We start from the raw sequence: 25822 nt of genomic DNA, 5'->3' as shown, positions 1-25822 counted from the left end.
CATAAAGTACAGCCGTACCTTGGATCCTGAAAGCCCTGGAACTCAAGACGTTTTGGCTCCCAAATGGCGCAAACCCGGAAGTGAGTGTTCCAGTTTGTGAATGTTCTTTTGGAACGTCCAATGGGGCTTCCACAGGTTCTGATTGGCTGCAGGAACTTCCTGCAACTAATCAGAAGCTGCGATTTGGTTTTCAAACACTTTGAAAGTCGAACAGACTTCCGGAACGGATTCCGTTCAACTTCTAAGGTACGACTGTAAATTCAAAGAATGCAAATAATTCTTGCAGTAACAGGAAGATAATATTAGGAGTGCTTTTAAATTGTATTAGCCTCTCATCAGTCTTAACAGGATCAACCCCAGACTAATTTTCTCAGCATAATGATCAGGCTTCTGGTCTATATAAACCTGGAATCATCAGATTTTAATGGATCTTTTCTGTTCATTGTCAGCTGCTTCGGGGTTTTATTTACAGTTCAGTAGTATACTGATTTTGATAAATAAAATCACCCAAACTGGTCTAGCAGAACCCAGTCTTCATTAACAGGCAGAATGCTAAAGCCAAACAGTTTTCCATTCACACAGTGGGCTTAATATGAGCCCAAACCAAGACTGGCATTTGGCTACATTGAGGACATGTTTTGCTTTGCAATTCTAGGTTCTGCAGCATTGCTGCCATGCTCCTCTTCCTTAAGAAAGGGGGGGGGGACTCTCTTTATAGTGGTTGTGAAATTGATAATGATTCCAAAAATAAACCAGAAAAACTGCCCTTATAACCAAGAACTCCAGAAATTAATGTATACAGTTATTTTACATATATAAAAATGTCTCTCCTACCTTTCTGTTGCCTGTGCACCTGTTCCCTGTTCATCAGTCAGTATGTTAGCAGGTGGCGGTCATGGGGCCTGTAAAAAGCATAATACATTCTCTGTAGGATTTATATACACAGAGATGGATTCTGCTGTCATGTTGTCTCTTGTTAACCTGTTTTTAACCACTGCTGCTTCCGTGCATTCTGTGCTTGCAACAACTCCCTTAAGTAGGTTAGGCTAAAAGAGAGTGATTTGTCCAAGGCTACCTGTAAGTTTCACTACTGGGCGGGAAGGGAACCTGGATGGTACCAAACTGCTTAATCCTGAAGCCGCCACACACACTGGCTCATCCTCCAAACAGCTTTGGCTAGTTAAAACAGTGCAAAGGGGTTGAAGAAAGGGGTGGGTTTTAAAAAAAATGTTTTTACTGCAGCTCACAATTCTGGGGGGAAAAATTACCACTAAAAGCAGTTCTTTGCACTGGTCTAACTAGACAAAATGAACACAAAAGTAGGGAGGGCTGGTTCTTCCCTATGCCTTTGGCACGCAATTCAGTTACATATATTAGTGAAGAGAGCATCACCCTCTAGACAAAGAATGAGTTAATACAGTGGTACCTTGGGTTACAAACACCTTGGGTTACAGACTCTGCTAACCCAGAAGTAGTACCTTGGGTTAAGAACTTTGCCCCAGGAGGAGAGAACAGAAATTGCGTGCTAGCAGCACAGCGGCAGCAGGGGGCCCCATTAGCTAAAGTGGTACCTCAGGTCAAGAACGGTTTACGGTTAGGAATAGACCTCCGGAATGAATTAAGTTTGTAACCAGAGGTACCACTGTAAATGTATCATTTCCAAGGATCCCAAGGGTTGCACTGGCACAACTAGTGGTGCTTCTGCAGCGTCCAAGCATGCACTCTCACACACATATACACACTGTCGCACTGGTAACTGCCTTTTTTTCTACAGACCAGGTTTCCCACCTTTAGAAAGCCTCTCCTTCGTGGTGAGATGGCTTTGCTTTTAACAACATGCTCCTGTTTTTGCTGGAAGAGATCCATTGATTTCAGTTTAACCTGCCTCTGCGTAAATGTAAACATATTTAGGACTGCAGTGTCGGTATATGTTGTTAATCCAATTAAGGCTAAAAGACATTCTAGGCCATGCCTTCCTATGGTCCTCATTTGATCAAACATTCAGTCTAAACCTGGAACTGTATTTAAAGATTGATTAAAGGGAAAGACAAACAATATTTTGAAACTCAGATTTTGAATACTTGAAATTCCAAAATAATATTGAAAATAAAATAGAATAAAACTGGAACTAGCATGATTACTAGATTAGACAAGCTCATACTGGACCCTTACCTAAAAGCACATTTCATGTGGACCTTGTCACCAAGTGATGGTATAAATCACTGTAAGGTTGTATAATTTTGCAACATATCTGAATTAACACCCATGTATCCTACGGAGCTCTCTGTGCCAATAGAATCTTGGTTCAGTATCATCCCTGCTTGTGCAATATCCTGAACACCCCAATGCTTTTGTTTCTCCAAGCCACTGAGTTTGAAATAGAATGTGAAATTTTGAATTCAACAAATTCATCAACTAAAAGTTATTATTTTTGGACCTACTGACCATATTACCACAATTAGTGCAATTCTTAGAAACCGGTCTATCATTGTAATTTTCTCTGGTTAACGGGGGAGGGCAGGATAAAAAGACAGCACAGTAAGATGGAAATATGTTTAATCCTTTGCTTTGGTTTTGAGGTTTTTTCGCATTCACCAAAGCCCTATGCAGATATTCAAAGCTATGCAAGGACAATGTATCAGGGACCATGCTCCTTTTTTCTGTTCCCACTCCCACACACAGACAGGCAACCCTGCCATTTGCATATTCATCTATCTAACTTGTGTGCATAGGGGGCTAGACACATAGAGCCCAACACATGTCGTTCCCAACCTCACAATCTATGTACCCAATATTAGACTATACAAATGGCAGGCAGGGGTGACTTTCATTGGTATCTGCAAGCACAGGCTACAGTGTAAATATGGCAAAGTAATACAAAGACATCAGAAGTGAGTCATGCAAAGGAACATGGTCTTGATCTTCTCACTATGCTTAGCTTCAAACATCTGCATACAGCAGAGGTGAGGGACCTATGGCTCTCCGGATGCTGTTCAACCATATTTCCCATCAGCCCCATTCAGCATGTCATTAGTCAGGAAAGATGGGAGTTAGGAGTGCAACAACACAAAGGGCTGCAGGTTCCTCACCCCTGGCAAAGGGATTCTGATAATGGAATAGCGAGGTGTCAATAAAATGATGGTACACAATTTCAGCAATTGTTAAAATGTACAGTATTGATCTGGCTGCAATCAAATCTACAAAGACTACACACAAAGAGCATAATGTACAATATTTCAGAGGGGAATGTGGTGCAAAATGTAATGTACACTGAAATCTCAAGAACTGTAACAAGTATCCTAAAAAAAAAAAAATGTTTAAAGATGTTCTGTTTTCAGTGCTTGGGGATTTTCCCACTCAGAAACTCCATGTGCATATCAATAAAGCAACAATTTGCTTCATAAAATCATATTCAATAAAAAGATCAATACAAAACTTACTGTAACCTAATGCATTCAGGAAAATAATGCATGTAAACTACTTTGTGATACAAATATTTTCTAGTTGCCCTTTTGAAAATCCAATTACAGTACTAAAGCATGTGCAATAATCTTCGAAGAATTTGAAATACCTTTGGGATGGGCTTTTTTGAAATATATATATAAGTTGCCTTTTTTATGAAAACAAAAAGGTTCTAAAGAGAAATACACAAATTCTGTAGAATGGTTATGCTGATTTTTTAATATATATTTTTGTAGAAATCTCTAGAGCAATTGTCAAGCCTGCCAAGCGTCTTGGAAATAGAAGAGGCCTAAGTTCTGGCATTTTAGTCTGAGGTTTTTGAGACCAGAGCTGATACATTTTGAGATACATGTTTTTACCTGTTTTTCCAATATCAAGGGTAAGGATTTAAGAACTTAATTTTAGCTCCCAGTTCTAAACACATTTCAAAGAGGCCAATCGCTTGACAATTTCATAGTAGATGCACTACACAAGCAACAAGCTCTTGCCCAACTATCATTCATTTCAGCAGCTATTATTGAAATGACTGCATCTCAAGCATTAAGGTTTTTTCCACTGCTGAATTCATTTGGATGTGGATTGCATGCACCCATGAAATAAATTCAGCTACATTCATAGCTCTTTTCTCCACTGATTTGTTAATGGCTGACGAGGGTTATAAAACTTCAATCATTTTTTCAGTGTGATAAGTAAACCAAGGCTGCAATCCTTTACACACTTACCCTGCATGTAGGCATGTAAAGAATTACACAGTAAGGCTATGATCTAAAGCACACTTTCTACTGAGTAAGTCCCACTGAATTCAATGAGCTTTCTGAATATATATCACTGGGATTGTGTTGCATAATTTTAGTCACAGTTTAAGCATATGTGTGTGTGCGTGCATGCACACAACACGCTCTAACAGCAAGGTAAACAGCAAATGAAAGCTCACACTGGGACCCACACAACCTGGCTCAAGTTTCTTGGGGCTCTGCAGATGTTAAAAAAACACACGTGTATTTGAAAAACTTGGTTGCAGAATTCCATTTGAACAAAACGAGTAGGTTAGCTTAGAGAGCAACTAACTAAGATTTCATGTCACAAATTAATTTTATTTGCAAGAAAAATGCTATACTAATGAGGTTTTTGTAACATGCTAATTTATGAACATTTAATCCGCCATCTGTTTTAAAGTCCATTACGGATCAGATAAAAATTCTGACTCTATTGACAGCCTTACTGACAAGTAATGGGTGCTTCAAATGATTGCAAGTTGCAATCATTAGAGGGTGGGGACAATTGTGTGAATTTGCCATTTATATGTATGTGATTCCTATTGACTTCACTGGGACTCTGGTGCATCTGAGTGTGTTTAGAATGAGATCTTTCCTATTCTTTGATGCTGCAGTTCTAAGTTCTTAGGTTGTTGTTGTTATTTTAAAACATACTAATTTAAAGCATATTGCCCCCAGTAAACCCAAACGAGAAATGCTATCCAGTTTGTTTTAAAGCACACCAGCACTTTAATATTGTGGATTTACTGTATACTGGTAGGAAGAGAGTATTCTGCTTTTGCCAGTGTATATTATGAGGGTAAACACTTGCTACCATGTCTGAGGGAGGAAAAAGAAAAATGTAAATTCCATACTTGCAAACATTGCACATGGTATTTCTATAACTTTTAGGTAGATTACAGGTTATTTAAACTGTAGATAATTTGGAAGAAGATACAATGTTTTTGGCTTCTGTAAATTGCACTCAACAGAAAATCTGGTTTTGGACAGAAAAGGGGGTTTATAATTGTAAAGTATGCCTCAGTTTCCCCTTCAATGCCTCACTGACTATAATAACCCACATAGAATCTTTCACAAAAATTTACTAGAGTAGCCGCAGTACCAATGTCCATTAACAACCTAGTAACTATTTTAGAACTTTGTATTTAATAGATAATATATTGTTAAACTGTATCAGGTATAGAGACCTAAAATTGGGTGTTTGGTGAGGGCAACAAAAGATGGTACTATTGGGGAATACTGGGTTAAAATGTTTTTTTATGAGTGTAAATCTTTACAAATGACAAAAACAAATGTGTACTATTAAAAGCTTTTGAAAAGAAAAGGCATGAACCATGATTCTTTTATTCTTAGTTATTTGATCTGTATATGCAAACAGCACATATCCATTATCAACGCTAGGCATGATCGGTGTCAGTCTACAAATAATCCACATCAATTTGTAAAAACACGGGCAATCGGCTTCAATGATCCAAACATTTCTTTACTGTCAACAGCAAGGGGTTCCTATGATGCACTGAAACTCCCACAGAATCTCTGTCTGGTGTTTTGTTAATGTACTGTGGCAAATAATAATTAGAACTATTTTGGTTGAGAATGTTGCTTGTAGAGTACAGAGCTGTGGTGAAACCTGTGCCACTACGTTTCAATTGATCTTTCTGCATGCCAACTTAAAGGAACACTTACCCACAGGAGCGGATGTTTATTTTTTTGCAATGTAGGTTTGAATCATTGCTGTGCGTTGTCTGGTGGACAGCAACACGAGAACGGGCCTTTTCCACAGTGGCTCCCTGTTTGTGGAAGACTCTCCCCGGGGAGGCTCGCCTAGCACCTTTGGCTGATGAAACATGCTATGGCCTTAAAAAAAAAAGTTGTTTTTTTTATTATTATTATTCATAAAGAATTGATATTGATATAAACATATACAAAATGCAGAATGAATAACAAGTGTAACAATCAACACTAAAAATAGAAAAATAACATGAAATGAGAAAACAGAGGGGAGGGGAAACCTGGGAGACAACTGAGAGTGCAATGACACAGACAATTATCACATAAAAGAAGAAAAAGGTGAGTCAATTTAGTTCTCAACAGAGCCTCTCTCCACATATTTATCTGTGGAGCAGGGGTTTTAGTGGGCTGTGCAGATGAGTTAACATAGGAGGAAAACTTGAATAAAAGTGGTCTATTTCTGATGAACCATTAAGGGCTCTCCGTGTGTGTGTCAGGTGTTCTGACAGTGCAATGTACCGTACAGGTTGAAAAATGACACAGTACAGCTAGAGAGCAAGAATCTCCCCTGGTCAGCAGATGAAGGACCCTCCTACAGACAGCATCCCCATGTTTCCAGGAAGTAACTGTCAGCTGAATCCCCTAAGCACCTGTGCCCCTTGCCTCCACGGCAGCCGAGTGAGCAGGCCAGATCCCCTTCCTCCCTGCAGAGAAGGAACTTATCACAGTAAGTGCCAATGTCTGCCCCATCCGTCCCCACAATCTGCCAGACAACAGCAGTGGCACCCAAGAAAGCACTGCCTAATTGCTTTTAAAGTAGCATTGGATGGGAAGAGAGAGATAATCCTGTATCTACTCAAAAGTAAGTCCCATTGGTTTACAGAACAATCCTAACCATGTCTGCTAAAAAGCAAGTCCTATTGAATTCAGTAGGGTTCACTTCCAGGTAAATGGTATTAGGATTACAATTTTACTCCCAGGAAAGTGAGTATAGGGTGCTAGGAAGGGTCGGATTCAAAAAAGGCTAAGAATTATACAAACAAACCACCCTGTTCAACAGAACAGAAAAAAATTAAACTTGTATAGCTCTTCATATTTAGAAAAATAACCATCAGCACATTTTAATGGCATCATAAGCTACATGTACACTTTTATATTTCTCTACAAAATTATTTGACAAATAAAATGTAACCTTTGCAAATAATTTTTTTTAAGCTGCATGCACACATTATCACACAGTACTGCACTGAAACTGATAAACATTACATACAATTTGACTTCCATCTATATCAGAAGCTTTGAGAAGCAGCCTGATCTGTTTTAAAGCTGCTCTTTAAAATGTCACACACACATGCATGAACTCAAATTCAGCAAATATGCTGCTGCTGCCTCAGAGGTCATTGGTGGGGGTCAGCTTCTCCCCACATCATAGATTTTGAGAGCTACAGCCTCTTCTCCCTGGAAAAGGTAGATCTCTCCACTGATTTCCATAGGAGAAAGTATAGATTTGTGTGCAAAACAAACAGCTTTTAACCTCTCCACCAAATTCTTCGGAGTGGAGTACCCTGGGGAAATGTGATTAAAATCTAGACCTGTCTGTCAAAATTAAAGATCCCCCCCCACCTATCTATACCCTCCCTGTTCAAACTCAGGGTCTTTCTTCCATCTGAACATATTTTTTGGATAGCCAAGGAAGTGACTCAGGAACTTAGGGAGTCTCTGATCTACTGCAAGATGCCTTGTCAACAGCACAGTCCAACTCAGAAACGCGAGAGCCTTCCCCCAATCACCCTGATTTGCCTTATAATTCAAGGGCCACACAGTGCTACACACTCCTGGTGAGTTTTCCCTCTCAGTTGTGCCTTGAGGACCTCTTCACACACTAACCAAGTAAATGTGATCCCATGTACCAGGGGGCCATAACAAGTGTGGTAAATATGGGGCCTTTCCACCTGAATGCTATCATCCATTTCAGTAGCCAGTGGTAGGCCCAAATGTCACAAATGTATGGGGGGGCAGATCTTCCTTTCCCAGCAAGAATGTAGGTTACATTGCTGCCATCTAGAGGGTATAATAATTATATTTTACTAAATTGTATAAAGAAAGACAAAGCAATACAGAATAAGGCAGAAACACTACCGGCACAGAAGGAATTGTGCTGTATAAGCTTATCTTCAGCGCTTGCTTAGTTAAGAGTTGCTGTTTAATTCCATTAACCACTAACATAAAATAACCAGTTCAGCAAGGGCTGAATCCATCTAGCTAGAAACCCCCAACTGCCATTTCCCATAGAACCAAAAGAAAGACATGCTGCTACATGGGACACCAGGGTCAACTTCTCCTAATGAATGTATTGCTTTATTATTTTATTATTATTTATTATTTATTATTGGTATTGCTTTCATTATTCTCCCACATAAGGCTGTCATTTGAGGTAAAAAAAAATGCTGCCAAAATTGCAGTCCAGGTAAAATGTATATAGGGCAGCAGATTGGCCTCCAGTATCTGGGAGCCATGAAGGTGTACTGTGTCTTTGTACAGAGCAAATGAGAATATACATACAAGGGCCCTGTGATAAACTGGTTGCCCTTTCACACAGGGGCATTTTTCTGGCGTAAAATATGAAAACCCAGTGTGTTTCATTGAGAAACGTTTGTGATATCTGGAGCTATTCACATGGCACAGCTCCTAAGCTGGCCTCTGTCTGCTGTTGCACAGCACTTTTCCTGTTGCAGTTCCACCCTTTCATCAATTTGTATTTTCAAACCGTGCATACTCTCCAACATTTCTCCGATGAAAATAGGAACGTCCCATTCCATAACTATTTATACCCCACACATCTTACTGGGTTTACCCAGCCACTCTAGGCAGCTTCCAACATATACAAGAACATAATAAAACATTAAACATTTTTTTAAAAAACTTCTCTATACAGGATTGCCTTCAAACAGCTCAGGGGTCGGATAACTCCATACCCTCCAACATTTCTCCAGTGAAAATAGGGACATTCTAAGGAAATGTGGGACATTCTAGGATCAGATCAGAAAGCAGGGCGGCTTCTCTAAATCAGGGGACCTCCCTGGAAAATAGGGAAACTTAGAGGCTTTGACAGTGCCTTTCATTTTTATTGTAGTGTCAAGGCAGGTCTGCAAAAAATGAAAAGCCTTTTGAAGAATTGTTCCGGGGGGGGGGGGAAGGGTTTTTTTGCTTTTATTTTAACTGTTCTGACGAGAGGCAGATACAGTTCATATAGAAAACAAAATGCTAGTCCTGTTCAGATGCACCATTTTGCATGGATAGATAAACCTGCCCTGGTGTCACTGGACAGTGTGGGGACAGCCTGTCTAGGCCAACTCTGGCTTTCATGGCTTCAACCCCCAAGTCAAAGATAGCATGGTTCCAGCACAGTCTAAATACTTTTATTATTATTATTATTATTATTATTATTATTATTATTATTATTATTCACTTACACAACATTTCAGAGTGGTCAAAGCAAGTTAAAGCAGATGCGGTAACTGCAGGTAAAGCAGTAATTGTGTGAGGCTCTCCAGTGGGGTGTTTTCTCCTCATCCAAATACTGTAGTAGCTATGAGGGTGGTCCGCCTGCCCCCCACCCTGAGTACAGCCCTCAGCATTTTCCCACAAGGAAGCAGATGGCCAGATTCAGAATCTGGCATGGACTTTGGAAGTGGCTGCTTAAGCTTCAGAGGGAAGGACATACCGTATATCAGTCTATTAAACGACGGGCACAAACACAATAACAAGAGAGTTCTTATCTCATAAATCCAGCACCTCTGACAAACACTACTCCCCCCCCCACCTCCAATTTTAAATTATCATTTGTTCAGTGGTGTGTGTGGAGCCAACAGGTGCGACACATTCAGGCAACATTGCTCCATAACAACTTCACACTCAAGATTGCCCCCAGCCTGGTAGATTGACCCCATAGACCTCTGTCACCCTGCTTCCCTACAGTTCCTGCTCCCTGGGGTTATGCATGTTTTTTGTTTTTTGTTTTTAAATGCCTTTTCTTTTTAGCTCAGTCACCAGCACAAGGTATTACTACGGAACCCTCTTCATCTTGTCTCTCTCTGGCCCTTTTCAGAGTGGGTTGCTCTCCATCTCTGGCGCCATCTGCTGGCTAATTACAGTTCTTTGTGGGGAAGCTGAAGTGCTCCACAAGTGCAAAAATATTGGTTGCGTTATTCTGATAATTACAGCCTTGTCGGTGATTGAGACAAGCCTTAACCGTTGCATGCAATTTGAACAGAACCCTTCAGAGCGTACCTCCTTCCTTTCTCCAGAAACACTTCACTGTAATAAGACACGTTTGGCATAATTGGTGCGCACTTGTATTTGAGTGCGTCTTGTGGCGCCTGCATTCACTATTCATTGCACTTGTATCTGCAGCTGTTTTGTCCACTGATTTAATGACTCGTTGCTTTTCTGTTTCCCCAAATTCCTAAAAACCAAATACTTTTCTTGCATGGATAACTGAACAATATTTCTTAATTTCCAGATAACCCAAATGTTTGGGGCTGTAGGATGATGCAAAACTGTGTGATTTCTAGCAGGGGGGCGGAGGGAGATGTGTAGGAGTAAACTCCCCATTTAATCTTAAACACTCTCTGATATTTATTTACATGGATGTAAAATTTAAAAAGAAGGAAAGAAAAAAGTTGGCACAGCATTTGTTCAAATTCAAGGCTTTTATAGAGAAAAATCTAAAGTGTGCTAAGGTCCTTTTGGCAGCTGCAGCAATAAGGTCTATGTACCAACCAGTTGAGCTGATGTTATATTATTATGGCAACTTTGAGAAACAGATGCTGTGGAATTACTGGTTGTGCGGCCATTGCATGTTTACTCAGAGCAAATTCTCCTGTTGCATTCAAAGAGTCTAGCTTCCAAGTGAGAGGGCATAGACTTTTGTGAAATCCCATCTTTTATTTTATTAAAATCATTTTTATCATTTTTATCCCCCCTCTTCTCAAAAAGTCTTAAAGGTAGCCAACTTGAAGTACCAAATATCAAATAAAAGTACTTAAACAAATTAAGAATGTTTATATGAGTTGAAGGAAAGGGTTGCAAAAAGGACAATCAAGTAATTCTATGCCAGCAGTGCTTGTCTTGCTTCCATCAGTCTTTGTTGTTTTCTTTTCTCTTTTTTTGTGAGGTCAAAATGATGTTCCTGAACATTCCAACACCTCAAGTTGATGCATCAGAAACTACTGTAACAAAAGATGCATCTTTTATGGCAGCAATGAAAGTTCCATTTGGCTGGGGATATGAAGAGTCTGTGTACTGTTGGCAGGACTAAGTGGGAAGAAAAGGTAGGTATGGTGGATGAAGGGCAGAAAGCCCAGTTGAATGAGGACTGAGAAGGCAGTGGTGTAGATTTTCCGGAAAAGTTTGGCACATGTCTGAAGAGCTATTTATATACATGTGCTTCACAGGAACAGTCAGCAGGGAAAATTAATTACCAGTCATATCTAATATCAAAGTTGTATTGTATTCATGCCAATTGTCCTGTCTTGGTTGGACTGTACCCATAATTAGCCTTTGGAGTAACCTCTCAGATTCAATAACCTCTACTGTAACTAAACTAAAGACATGCCATTGTAATCATCATGTATTCTTCACCTGTTTAATCTCTGCTTCCATTTCCTTCCCCTTCCTTCAATTCCCTTGTGTCAACTTTTAGACTGTATGCCTCTTGGGGCAGAAACCTGTCCAACCATTCTTTGTAAAGCACCCTGGACATAGGTGGTATTGTAAACAAAACAGAAAGGAAACAAGCACACTAATGTTACTGTGAGTGTGGGCTTTGTATTATTTATTTTTTATTAAAATATATTTCAAGAAATGGAAACTTTTCAGTAGAAAAATCTAGCAGTAGAAAATTTCCCCACCTGAATGAGGTTGTGGGGGCAGAGGTGGCCAATCTTTCTTCTGCCCCCTTCTTTTAGGAATAATCTGTCGGGGGCTGCATGCTAGATCTAGATCCTAGATATGAAAAGTCTACCCAAAGCCATACAACCCAGAAAATAGTTTTAAACAAATCCATTTATTTTTATTGAACAAATAACAGTCCCTTCAGATTGCCCTGAAACTACATGGGGGGGGGCAATTTTTAAAGCACAGAAAAAATAAAGACAAAACATCTGATGGGACTGAATATTCAGGCAGCTTTTGGAGGCATCTGGGGCTACATAAAATGAGGGCTACATAAAATGAGGCTAGTGCTATGGTCTAAACCACTGAGCTTAGGGCTTGCCGATCAGAAGGTCGGCGGTTCGAATCCCCGCAATGGAGTGAGCTCCCGTTGCTCGGTCCCTGCTCCTGCCAACCTAGCAGTCCGAAAGCACGTCAAAGTGCAAGTAGATAAATAGGTACCGCTCCAGTGGGAAGGTAAATGGCGTTTCCGTGCGCTGCTCTGGTTTGCCAGAAGCGGCTTAGTCATGCTGGCCACATGACCTGGAAGCTGTACGCCGGCTCCCTCGGCCAGTAAAGCGAGATGAGCACCGCAACCCCAGAGTCGTTCACAACTGGACCTAACCGTCAGGGGCCCTTTACCTTTACGGGGCTACATGAAATGAAATTGGTGGGTCACAGGCTACCCACCCATGGGGAAGGGGTACTAATAGTTTGGAAGTTTGAAAGGTCACTGGTTGAAGGAAGGAAAGAACAACTGGCTAAGGAATAGGGACTTTAGTGAATGGTAGGTAGCCTGCCTAGCCACAAGTCAGAAGAGCACACTGAGGAAACGGTGGTAGCTATTAAGTAAATCAAAAACAATGGAAAATATTAGTGGCCATCATTTGATCCCTTGCACATAATCCACAAACTGCAGTTAGTGCAGAATATTGCAGCATGGTTGCTAATGGGAGTGAGACCCTGTCAGCATACAAAACCTCTGCTCAAAGACCTGCATTGGCTTCCAATTTGTTACTGAACCAAGTTCAAGGTGTTGCTATTAGTGTACAAAGCTTGGACCAATTTACTTGTGGGATTGCCCTATAAGACGACTCCACCACTTCAATCTGCAGAACTGGTGCAACATAATAATCATTCTGCACTTGTAAGAAATCAGTCTCCTAGCATCTACACTTTCGAACTCCTCGCCTATTGACAACAGGCAGGCATCTCCACAGTAATATTTTCATAGAGCCGCCATTCGCCCAGGTTTTCCTTTACATGACTGTGATTTCAAAAACGTCTGGGGGACTATCCAAAAGGCGGCGCTTTGTCCTGGATCTTAGTTAAGTCAATGGAAAAATCATTTTTGGCTCAACAATTTTAGGGTCTTCCTAAAAAAAGCTCAACTTTCGGGGTGTACTGGTTTTTATAGGTATCCCTATATTTTCAGTGCCTAACCAGAATGCTGAGATGTGATCAATTAAGCAGGGTGGGACTTACCTGCTCCCCCCAATATTTTATTCAAGTTGGCACCCCAAGGCCAATTGTAAAGGAATGCAAATCATCCAGAGTTAAATTATGAACAGGCTGACCCTAAAGGTATATACTGAACGCTACTGAACCCAAAGGAACTTATTTTCTGATAAGTTGTAAAATGCTGGGGAGGTGTCAGGCCAGGAACTGTGGCTGTCAGAATCTGGAAGCCTTTCTCTTACACTTTGACCCATGTGAAAGCTTCCTCTAGAGCAGTGTTTCCCAACCTTTGGTCTCCAGCTGTTTAGGGACTACAATTCCCATCATCCCTGACCACTGGGTCTTGCTAGCTAGGGATGATGGGAGTTGTAGTCCAAAAACAGCTAGAGGCCAAAGGTTGGGAAACACTGCTCTAGAGTACTGGCCTACCATATTGTTTTAAGCTATTTTTTAAAACAGCAAAAACGCCACTGTCAACATGGGATGCCACATGTCCAGATTTTCACAGACATTTCCCCAATGTCCGCACAGACACTGCTGCCGACTGCAGTATTCCGGATATGTCCAAGGAAATCAGGACATATGGCAACGCCACCTACAGCTGCAGTTGGCCAGAAAGCAGCTAGAAGCTCAACAGAGTCACACCAGGGACCAAGGGAGTTCATCCCTGCCTTATTTCACCTCCATCCACCTACTTCTGAAAAGCTTTATTTGCCTCTGGTCTCCCAGCTGTGATAGCAAGTATCCTTGGGAATGTAGCCTTGGTCTGCTGCACTAGGGGAGGGTCTCTGTGTATATCTCTTTTCTACCATAACGTTCCAGTTATATATTATTTTCTGAACTGACAAAAATGGCACCTCTTGCATCAACTGCATATAGAGGTGATGAGGTAAACACAAAGCGGAGCAATCAGCTGAAGAACATGCTGGTCACTAGAGGGCAACAATATTCAGCCTGTAACTAGCAACAAGGGATGGGTTGTGCTGTGGTTTTGATGGGCTCTTTGAAAATGCCAAACTTCCTATTTCCTAGATTTGCATGAATTTGTAGTGTGGCATAATGCTTCCCTTTGCTGTATTGACTCCTTTTATTTAAAGCCCCTGACCTTCTAGTGCTCTGACATTTGAGATTCATGGACATTTAAGTTACTTTAGAACTGGATAAAATGTTTTAAAATTCATTCCTTTTGGATGTGTTTAAAGTAAATTAAATATGTAATCCTGCAGCTCCTCTGCTCTTTTATTGTATTATTGCTGAAAGTCAATGTGTGCTATAATTGGCAAGCGTTCAAAGGGCCTGAATGGATTATCTTTTGCTAACTAACTTCGTACACTGCATAATATAACAAAAGTCCCCCTGGAGCTACAGCAGGGAGAATGAAAGGTTTTTTTTATTATTTAAAAAAACCTGTTTAATTACTTATTGTGTTTTCATTGCTTTGTACTGCCACAATGTAGATAAGATTATTCAAGCTCTTTTAAAAAGTAAGTCTGAAAAGAGTTAACACCACATAAATTGGTTATCTGGAATATTGTTGGAGGGAGTAGGAGAGGAAGATTAGAATAACGTATTTGGGGGCCTAACTCTTTAAACCTCATATTTCACATGATCCTATTTAGAAATAGATGCCCTAAGCAAAATGTGGGACTCGGAAGACATGATCCCATGAATGTGTACTTCAAATTGAGTCCCACTATATAAGATACCTAAAGCTCTTGTGTGTGTGCCACTGGGCCACCCAAAGGCTGGATTCCTAAGTGGTTTTCTCATTAGTCTGCACATCCATGCAGGAAACCTCAGCACCAATTTTGACTACCCGTGGCCTTCAAGAGAACTGTATCTACCATTGGCTACCATTGGCACACATCTACCGGTGTGCTTAGGGACAGCCCTACCATTATGTCCTCTGAAGGTTAACAGTGAGCTGAATGTCTACTGGAAGAGAATTCACATACAGTGGTGCCCCGCAAGACGAATGCCTCACAAGACAGAAAACTCGCTAGACGAAAGAGTTTTCCGTTTTGGAGGTGCTTCGCAAAACGAATTTCCTATGGGCTTGCTTCGCAAGACGAAAAAACCGCTAGACGAAGAGAATCACGGAACGGATTCTTTTTGTCTTGCGAGGCACCACTGTAGCGGTTTTCGTGTGCTCAAGTAAGTGTGTTAATTTTCCAATGTCTTCTATTTCTCTTCTTCCAATTTACAACTATGAAAGGGAAGTTGCCATGTTTTGAAATAACTGCAAATGTTCCAGTAAAAAAAAAAAAATCCAAGTAAATATTTGTTTCAACATAAAAGTTAAACCACATTAACGAAAGGCACATTTATAAACTAATGTGCATTAACTCACATTTGTTTATAAATGCATCCTTCATTAAGTATCGCTGTGTTATAAATGCTTTCTTCAAAAATATGGCTACAGCTAGTAGCCATCAGTAGCTCTCTCCCTCCATGAATTGGTCCAAATCCTCTTTTAAAGCCATCTAAAGGTTGGTTGCCACCACTGCCTCCTGTAAGTGCAGAGTTAAACTATGGAATTTGCTCCGTGTGAAGAAGTACTTTCTTTTACCTGTCCTGAATCTTCCAACATTCAGCTTCATTGGATGTCCACGAGTTCTAGCATTGTATGAAATTGTAATGTTTGGTTAATGCTATTGATAAAGAACCTCCAGCGAGCTGTTTAAAATACTACCACTATCTTCACTCCAGCTGTTAGCAGACCCTACAAGTTCCCCATTTTTCCAGGCGCATCCCTGATTTAGAGAAGCCATCCTGGCTTCTAATTTCATCCTGGAATGCCCCATTTTTCCTTAGGATGTCCCTATTTTCATCGGAGAATGGCTGGAGGGTATGTTTTAGTGATTGTGCCTTATGTTGCAGGGATACTGCATTCAGTGCAATACTCTTGCAGGTTGCCATTTTGCTATTAAGCGGGGGAAAGGATTAACATTGGCTGTCCCACTGGGAAAAGAAAAGTGATAAACCTATCCTGCTAGGCCTATGTGAACTGAGGAAAGGCAGCTTGGATGACTTCCACAGCTGAAATGAAGGAAACCCCTCAAGTCAGCAGAAGGGATACGCTCCATTGACTTACAATTGTTCATTCATCCAATTAATCTCCCTTCACAGAAGCAAGACCTCCTATGGCCAGAGGTATGTTAACACCTGCTGTGAGTTTAATTAACCTCTTAAGACAGTTACAACAAGCAAGCAATTAATCCATCAAGTGACACTGAGACCTTACAAGTATTCAGAGATTTGTTCAGCCAGGCCCCTGCTTTCTCCTTGCTTGCAACTACTGCTAAAGCCAAAGAAAGGGGGCGGTGCAAAGGCAGTTTAAGGGAAGTGCAACTGGTTTGGCCACACTGGGCATCACAACCATACTATAGAATGAAGCGCAGGGGCACACGTGCCAAAGTTTAGTGTAGCGCAGGGCGCCAATGAAATTTGAGAGACCAAAGTCCACAACTAGGTGGTGGTTGATAGTTTACGGAACATTCATTTCATGCAATGGAAATACAGTGGTACCTTGGGTTAAGAACTTAATTCGTTCTGGAGGTCCGTTCTTAACCTGAAACTGTTCTTAACCTGAAGACCACTTTAGGTAATGGGGCCTCCTGCTGCCGCCGCTGCACGATTTCTGTTCTCATCCTGAAGCAAAGTTGTTAACCCGAAGTACTATTTCTGGGTTAACAGAGTCTGTAACCTGAAGCGTTTGTAACCCAAGGTTCCACTGTACAAAAGATGGCAAGCCCCATTGAACTCTATGAGTCTTTTGAGTCTGCATAGGATTGCACCATGAATGTAGCAGTGGTGCTGGAAATACATATTATAGTCAAGTCCCCTTTTCATCAAATACTGTATTTTTCGCTCTATAAGATGCACTTTTGCCCTCCTAAAAAGTACAGGGAAATGTGTGTCTTATGGAGCGAATGCAGGCTGCGCAGCTATCGCTGAAGCCAGAAGAGCAAGAGGGATCGGTGCGCAGCAATCCCTCTTGCTCTTCTGGCTTCAGCAATAGCCATGCAAAGCCACTTGAGCGCAGCGGGAGCGCTCCTCCCTCTTCGCTCAAGAGGCTTTGCGTCGCTTTCTTGTTTCTTGTTTTCCTCCTCTAAAAACTAGGTGCGACTTATGGTCGGGTGCGTCTTATAGAGCGAAAAATACGGTAGTTTCTGGAATAGTCCAGGCCCAAACCCTAAGTCCACTCTGCTCATTGTCCTAGAATTCTGGTTTCCAGTCTGAATTGCTGCTGGGGCAGAGCTCTCTGCCATCTCTATATCCTGGGTAATCAGCCTTGGTTTAAGGCTGATTCAGTTCCCATGGGGTGCATAGTAGCTGCCAGGAGCCAGTTTGAAATTGTGGGGAGTCAGTTGAATGGGAGTGCCGCTACACACAGAACAGGCTCTTTGTACCCTGAATGTAGATTAGCAATGTCAAGTTAAAAGCACAACCACATGCAGAGGGCACCTGCAATCCATTTGAGACAAATAACTTTGTTTTTATTAAGGAAAACTCTTGCACTTTTCGCTTACTTCTTCTCCACTATGTGACGATGCGCCCTTTAATATTGCCTCCCTCATAATATGTCCCGTATTTTCATCCTTTCCGCACCTGCCTCCACTTTTTCAGGGCCTGCTGTGAATCTCTACTAATTTCTCCACTCCAAATATATGAAGTAAATTTAAGGAGAGACAAATTACTGGAGAATTTGGACATTGAGAAGAATGTGTGCATTTTTAGTTCTGCACACACACCTGTGGAAGATTTTGCTCTGTATGTGCCGAGAATTCTAGACTTCTCAGATTTGATTTAACCTCAGATGACTTCCTGGAATCAAAACACATCCTAATCAATGACTTACACATTCTCTCAAAATGTACTAAGAAACAAAGATCTTAACACTGCCATCCTAAGTAGAAATAAGTCCCATTGAACACAATGGGACCTACTCCCAGAAAAATATGTAGAGGATTTCTGCTCTAAATAAAGAAGCCTTTTTTTCATGATCAAAGCTTTTTAGAAGTCCTGCTGCTTTGTGGAGTAGAGAAAAACCACAATTGGAGGGAGGGGGAGGGGAGAGCACCTAAGTTCCTCACAGCTAAATAATGCAGTATGATTAATAGCAGTCTGAGAGGCATCCCAGGGAAAGCAGAGAGAATGAATTATTCAGAAATATTCAAAACCTCCAAAGACAGAGTTACAATAATTCAAAATGACAGGCAGAAGAACAAATATATACAAGTGAAGGAACACCAAGGAAAAATTGGAACACTGACAAGGGCTCATCATGGTAGTCAGAAAACTGGTAATCTGTGAGTGTTTTTTATAAACCTACTGGGAACCCCAAACTGAATCCTGCTTGTGATCTTCATCCCTATCCATACTCCATCACTGCAGCTGAATTGCATGTGCTCTTACCTCCAGGCAGAAGTGAATAACAGTCAGGTGTTGTATTTGCAGAGAGAAGGGATTAGTCATTAAGTGGCTTTTCCCAGGAGGCCAGGGTGCAACCTGACAGCTGTAAAGCACCTGAAACAACCTCATTTTGATGTCTGCTACTTCCTCACAAACTTCATCCTAAGGCTCTTGCTAGATACAAACACAGATGACTTGAATCAGTTGCGGCTGGTGCCAATTAGACCTGGTGAGGTTGCTAGGTCACAGGAGATGACAATGACACCATATAGGTGTAGCCAGGTTGTTCTGGAGAGCCAGTGTGGCATGGTGGACTAGTAACTGGGAGATAAGGGTTCAAATCTTTGCTCTGGGATAAGATTTCTCGGGCTACAGTCCACTTCATTAGATTTTTAAAATTCTTGGTTTTTAAAATTTAGATACTCTGCAAAACAGTCAACAAAATGCCTGGCTGCCTAAAGGGGGTTAGAGTTTATTAATCACATGATGAAATCTATCAGTCCAGACGTGGGTCAAAATAGCTGCTGAGGCCATTGTTTAATAATGTGAACTGTATCCTGTCTTGCACCATGAGACAGCTGGGGAATTTTGGAACATTTGAAGTTGGGGAGTTTAATTATGGTCCTATCGTAGCCAAACTTTTAAGTGGAAACCTGACATGACAACTTACCATTTTCATTCGTCCTCTAGCTATGATCGTCAGCACAGAAGATAAAATGAAATAACATCAAGCAAGTGCAAAGAGCGCAATTAGAAAAACAATGAGCATTAAGCTTTGATATAAATTGGAACAGTGAGACAACACCATGCATCTTATGAGAGCCTGAATTCCATCGAGGGGAACAAGTCCAATATCCTGCTACTAATTGACTATTAGGAATTAGCAGAACTGTTGATAAATGCCACATTCTGCAAAAGTCATAAATGAGAACATGCACAGAATATGCAACATTCAGATGAAGCTGTAAGTGATCAAGTGAAGCAAAAAAAAAAAAAAAAAGTCTACTGATTTGCAGTTGTGGGGACATTAGTACAAGGCCTTCGAATTGGAATTGATGTGATTTACACACCACCAGTGGGGCTCCACTATTGGGAATCACAGACAGAGGACCACACCCCTCACTGGTTCTGCACTGCACCCTCCTCAAATGCTCTCGCTAGTCTGTAATTTGCCCTTGCCCTTAGCCCTGGAAGCCAAGGCCCAAGTTTGGGGCATATTCACTTTGGTGAAAGAACCCCAGCAGAGATTTAACATTGCAAAACATGCAACAAAGAAGAGCATGGAGATTTCGGTTGCAAAACCTTTAAAATGTCCCCTTAAAAAGTTATTTCCAAACTTTTACATTTCCCTAGCACAGAGACAGACCACATGTTTGGGAGGTTATAAAATGGATTAATTACAAACCCTTCAAAGGCCAGATTCTTGTTCTTTTCCATATAGCAATCAGAAAAAATGGGCAGGCAGTTGATGAGTTACAAAAGATAAAAAATTATAAACTACTGGTAGAGAAAAATCCTAATTTCAGACTCCATTCTGGTCAGAAACAAAAGAGGCTGGTTAAAGCCATGTGGATAGAATAATTAGTTCAGAACTCCTTACATAATGAAGTCTACATGTAGGGTGAGAAAAACAAAATGCTTGGCTACTCATTTCCTCCCAAGGTGAGGGGAAGTGACAAAGGCAAAGCCTGGCAGTACAGCTGACTCTATGATTTTAACCCTTTAGGCCAGGGGTCAGCAAACTTTTTAAGCAGGGGGCTGGTCCACTGTCCCTCAGACCTTGTGGGGGGCCGAACTATATTTTTTGGGGGGGAACGGGTGAACAAATTCCTATGCCCCACAAATAACCCAGAGATGCATTTTAAATAAAAGCACACATTCTGCTCATGTAAAAACACCAGGCAAGTCCCACAAATAAGCCAGAGATGCATTTTCAATAAAAGGACACATTCTACTCATTCTACACACTGATTCCCGGATGGTCTGCGGGCCGGATTTAGAAGGCGATTGGGCCAAATCCGGCCCCGGGCCTTAGTTTGCCTATCCATGCTTTAGGCACTAATTAGACACAACCATGCTGGTTATATGGGGCTGGTTGTCCTACAGATAATCCCTCTTATCTGCAAGGATGGAGATGTGGGGTGTACAAATCTCTGACTTTTCTATTCCTAGAAAGCATGCTAACATACAAAGGTAAGAGTCAGTCTAATTCTCCACCCATTTTTGTCTCTGTTGCCATCCAGCGCTTGTAGGTGGCCCCTGGAAGATTACAGTGGTACCTCGGGTTACATACGCTTCAGGTTACATATGCTTCAGGTTACAGATTCCGCTAAACCAGAAATATTACCTCGGGTTAAGATCTTTGCTTCAGGATGAAAACAGAAATCGTGGCGGCAGCAAAAGGCCCCATTAGCTAAAGTGGTCTTCAGGTTAAGAACAGTTTCAGGTTAAGAACGGACCTCCGGAACGAATTAAGTACTTAACCCGAGGTACCACTGTATTAACAAATTATTGCAGGCTTGTCCAGTCCACTCCATTGCCTGTGGGGAAGGGAACAAGCAAGTTCACACTGAAATGTCCTGTTCTTTTTCCTTCCTGCTTGCCGCCATTGACACATTTGGGTTATTATGATCATTCTATTTGAGGGGGATTGTTTGTTTGTTGCAGTCGTATATACTATCTTTCGGCAAAGGCACACAAGGCAGCTAACCATTTTAGAATAGTACGACAAACAAATAGTCCAAAATATAGAATAACAAGGGTTCTCTCAGGCTTACTGATGTGCTTGCTCTTCAGGAGCTGATAGGTATATGACCCTTACTATATATATATATATATATATATATTTGCTTTCGTAGATTTTCACGGGTACAGGAATGCAGGTTTTGGTGTCCTCGGGTGTCTTCCCGTGTAAAAGTTGGGGTGTCTAGGCGACGTTTCGACGAGGTCTCACTCGTCATCTTCAGGCTGGTGCTTTCGGCTTCTTGTTACTGGAACAGAGCTGGATCTCAGTGTTTGAGTTCCTATAAATACTGTAGAGGGGGTGTGGTGTATAGCCTCCAATGTTCTGGGCAGAGAGGAAGTTCCCAGGCTAGTGTGCCTTTTCTTCTTTTGTTCCTTAATTACTTGAGAGATATCTTGAGTGATTTCTTGAGTGATATCCTGAGTACCACTTAGGTGGGTCATTAGGTGTGGATTAGTTGTTAAAGTCTTTGTGTCTTGACCTCTTGAACTTTGTGAAGAGTTTTCCTGAGAAGATGGCTGTACTGTACTTTGTTGTGCTCTGGCTTGGCTTCGTGTATAGGGGCGAGCTGTGGTTTTGTGGCTTGTGTCAGCCAGGTCTGTGTAGGGATTGCAGGGGGGTGCAGCATCCGGAGGTGCCACCATGGATTGGCTACTGGATGGTGTCTGTAATTCATCTGTGGAGAGGGTCTGGGTTACCAGCAAAACAGGATTACATGGATACCAGCAAAACAGGATTACGAAGCTAATCCAAAAGGAAACACCCCCCAAAAACCAAGACACAGAAGAAAACAATGGCATGGCCCTCCTTCCTTATATCAAGGGCACTACAGATAAAATTAGCAAAATCCTCCATAAACACAATATCAAAACAGCCTTTTGCACCAACCAAAAAAAATAGCCAATATCCTCAGAAACCCCAAGGATAAAATCCAGTTGGAAAACCAAGGGATCTATGAAATACCCTGCAAAGTCTGCCCAGCCACGTACATTGGACAAACAAACAGACGAATAAATGCACGTATCGCAGAACACAAGAATGCCGTCAAAAAAGAAGAAAAAACTTCCTCTCTTTTCCAACACATGAAAGAAACAGGACACGAAATTAATTTTGCAGATTCCAAATTGCTCTTTAACACGGAACATCACCACAAGAGAATAATCATGGAAGCCATCGAGATAGAGAAACACCCTCACAACATGAACAAGCGTGACGACACATCCCGCTTGCCAGACATCTGGAAATTAGCCCTCCCCACAAAAACTGACACCAGATCCAGAGGCACACAGAACGCCAACACCAATCAACCACACCAGACCCAAACCCAGACCCTCTCCACAGATGAATTACAGACACCATCCAGTAGCCAATCCATGGTGGCACCTCCGGATGCTGCACCCCCCTGCAATCCCTACACAGACCTGGCTGACACAAGCCACAAAACCACAGCTCGCCCCTATACACGAAGCCAAGCCAGAGCACAACAAAGTACAGTACAGCCATCTTCTCAGGAAAACTCTTCACAAAGTTCAAGAGGTCAAGACACAAAGACTTTAACAACTAATCCACACCTAATGACCCACCTAAGTGGTACTCAGGATATCACTCAAGAAATCACTCAAGATATCTCTCAAGTAATTAAGGAACAAAAGAAGAAAAGGCACACTAGCCTGGGAACTTCCTCTCTGCCCAGAACATTGGAGGCTATACACCACACCCCCTCTACAGTATTTATAGGAACTCAAACACTGAGATCCAGCTCTGTTCCAGTAACAAGAAGCCGAAAGCACCAGCCTGAAGATGACGAGTGAGACCTCGTCGAAACGTCGCCTAGACACCCCAACTTTTACACGGGAAGACACCCGAGGACACCAAAACCTGCATATATATATATATATATATATACACACACACACACACAAACACACATGCACACACATTCATAAGAACTGAAAACATAGCTCACCATCTATCACAGGAAGAAATTTCTCTCCACCATCTGCATACTCCTTGTAGCATTAAAAAAAAGGTTTTCAGGGAGACAACCAGAGATTTTTCCTCAGAGGCTCGGTTAATTTCATTGTACACAGGTTGTACATTGACAATAAAGGTATTATTATTATTATTATTATTATTATTATTATTATTATTAAAAAGATTATCCCAGTTATTGAACTGGGACATATGAGTTCAAATGTACCCTGGGCCTAAGTCGTTCTTTGTCCTGGGCTTCCTGGCTTCTGCTTTCCCTCAGGTTACACAGCTGTTGTTGTTTTTTTAAATCAGCCCCAATAAAAGCAGGGCTGAGTCTGCTCCAACTGTTCTCTCAGGCCATTGATGGTTTTGCCGGAAGCTGGCAGTTATGTGCTCCCTGCCCTGGCCTTATCCTTCTCTCAGGGCACACAGGTTTTATACAAAACAAACACACCTCAGTTTCAATCAATATTGTTTAGAAGATGTCCTCTGAGGAAGACAGGAACTGCAAGAGACGGATTCTTCCCATAATATCTCCTGCTGAAATCATTCTTGTTTAGAGAAGCCTACCCAGTTGTTTAGAAAGCTGAAGTAAATTTAATCTGGTTTAGTATTTTAACTTCTTTTTATGTTTTAAAGTAGGGCTGTAAATTTTTCTTGATTTTCCTGTCTTATCTGATATATATATATACACACACACACACCCAACAGTAAGGATTTTTTTTTTTTTAAGCAAACAAGCTGTGTATAAGTTTCATGAAATTAAATAATTAAATAGCATTTCCCCAACAAGCCAAGGTAGAAAAGGAGATATGACAGATTAGTTATAGTAGCTCTGGCTTCATTACCTGAATCCTCCATTCTTCTGGTGAATAAAAATAATAAAACAGCTTTATGGAGCTGTCCAACCAGTATATTTTTCCCCCTTTGTTAGTTACATCAATCCAACTTTGCTTCACCTTTGCCTCACAAGACTTAAATATGCTGCTAGGTATATCACCAGGTGTATTTCTGGGTGTGGAAGTGGGAACACCCGCCAGCAGTTGAAACAGCTTTTGACCTAGAGTACTTAGCAGGGAGCTCCCTGACATTCTTTTTTTTTTTTCCATTTTCTTTTTGCTCTCCAGGAGGCAAATGCAGGGCGGGGTAGATTTACCCCAAGCTTGTTTGTCTTTAGGGATGCCGATTGCATGGTCAGCGGTTCGAATCCCCGCGGCAGGGTGTGCTCCTGTCGTTCGGTCCCAGTGCCTGCCAACCTAGCAGTTTGAAAGCACCCCCGGGTACAAGTAGATAAATAGGGACCGCTTACCAGCGGGAAGGTAAACGGCGTTCCGTGTGCTGCACTGGCTTGCCAGATGCAGCTTGTTACGCTGGCCACGTGACCAGGAAGTGTCTGCGGCCAGCGCTGGCTCCCAGCCTATAGAGTGAGATGAGCGCACAACCCTAGAGTCTGTCAAGACTGGCCCGTACGGGCAGGGGTACCTTTACCTTTACCTTTTACCTGTTTGTCTTTACCTAATGAGCCACCAACATTTGAAGACCCCTGTCCACAGGTGATCCATTGGCCTGGGAGTAGATGGAAGAATGGCCAGCGTATTCTAAAAGTAGCAGACAGAACTAGGATGGGTGAGGGGTTGTTTATGATATGCAGTGGCGACTCAGCTAATACTGCACCACAAAAGGGAAATGGATGCCAACAAAAAATTAGGAATCTCATCTCCAACAAAAAAAAAAATGTAGCCACAAGTATATCTTTGTGCACTCGGGATTTAGATAAGTTTAGATAGTATAAACATTCAGCAGATGTTTGATTACGAAAGAGGGCCACAGTTACTAACAACATGCTACTATAGCATAGTGAATTAAGATTACCAATGCTATACATACTTATCTGGGAATATGTCCCATTGAGTGTAATAATATTTACTTCTGAGTATAATAATCATAATTTATTACTTATACCCTGCCCACCTAGCCGGGCCTCCCCGGCCACTCTGGGCAGCTCCCAACAGAATATTTAAAGCATGATAAAACATCAAACATTAAAAACTTCCATTATTATTATTATTATTATTATTATTATGAGTAGGCATGCACAGGAAAACACTAAATTGTGAACCAGGAAGCCCCAAGTTCAAATGCTTAGCTCTGGCATAGAAGGTGAGCTAGACAAATCTTAGCACGCTGACATAATCTGCAATATGGCCTGATAAAACTGATCTACCTTACAACATTGTTGTAAAATTTTTTTAAAGAAAATGTTTATATGCCCTTTAAACACTCTTAAGGCTGAAATAGTGCACACATTCATTTTGGAAAAAGCCATGTT

At 41.4% G+C, this 25822-nt stretch overlaps 1 long non-coding RNA gene across 10 annotated transcripts; it reads right to left on the bottom strand.

Annotated features, from left to right (window-relative positions):
• Positions 1-4: 4 nt before the first annotated feature.
• Positions 5-24663, bottom strand: LOC309335724. Of its 10 annotated transcripts, none has more exons than XR_014153664.1 (4): positions 24453-24663; positions 23486-23528; positions 5925-6095; positions 5-902 (listed from the first exon to the last, which is right to left on the bottom strand). It is a non-coding gene; the product is annotated as an uncharacterized lncRNA (long non-coding RNA). The 10 variants fall into 10 exon arrangements; XR_014153665.1 differs by lacking the exon at positions 24453-24663 and adding an exon at positions 23720-24174; XR_014153666.1 differs by lacking the exon at positions 24453-24663 and having other exon boundaries at positions 23486-23656.
• Between the last annotated feature and the right edge of the window lie 1159 nt (positions 24664-25822).

The sequence above is a fragment of the Podarcis erhardii genome (assembly GCF_964252035.2).
Source record: "Podarcis erhardii genome assembly, chromosome: 2".
Lineage (NCBI taxonomy): Eukaryota > Metazoa > Chordata > Lepidosauria > Squamata > Lacertidae > Podarcis > Podarcis erhardii.
The sequence above is the reverse complement of the archived record's forward strand: the minus strand, read 5'-3'. Positions and strand labels throughout refer to the sequence as shown.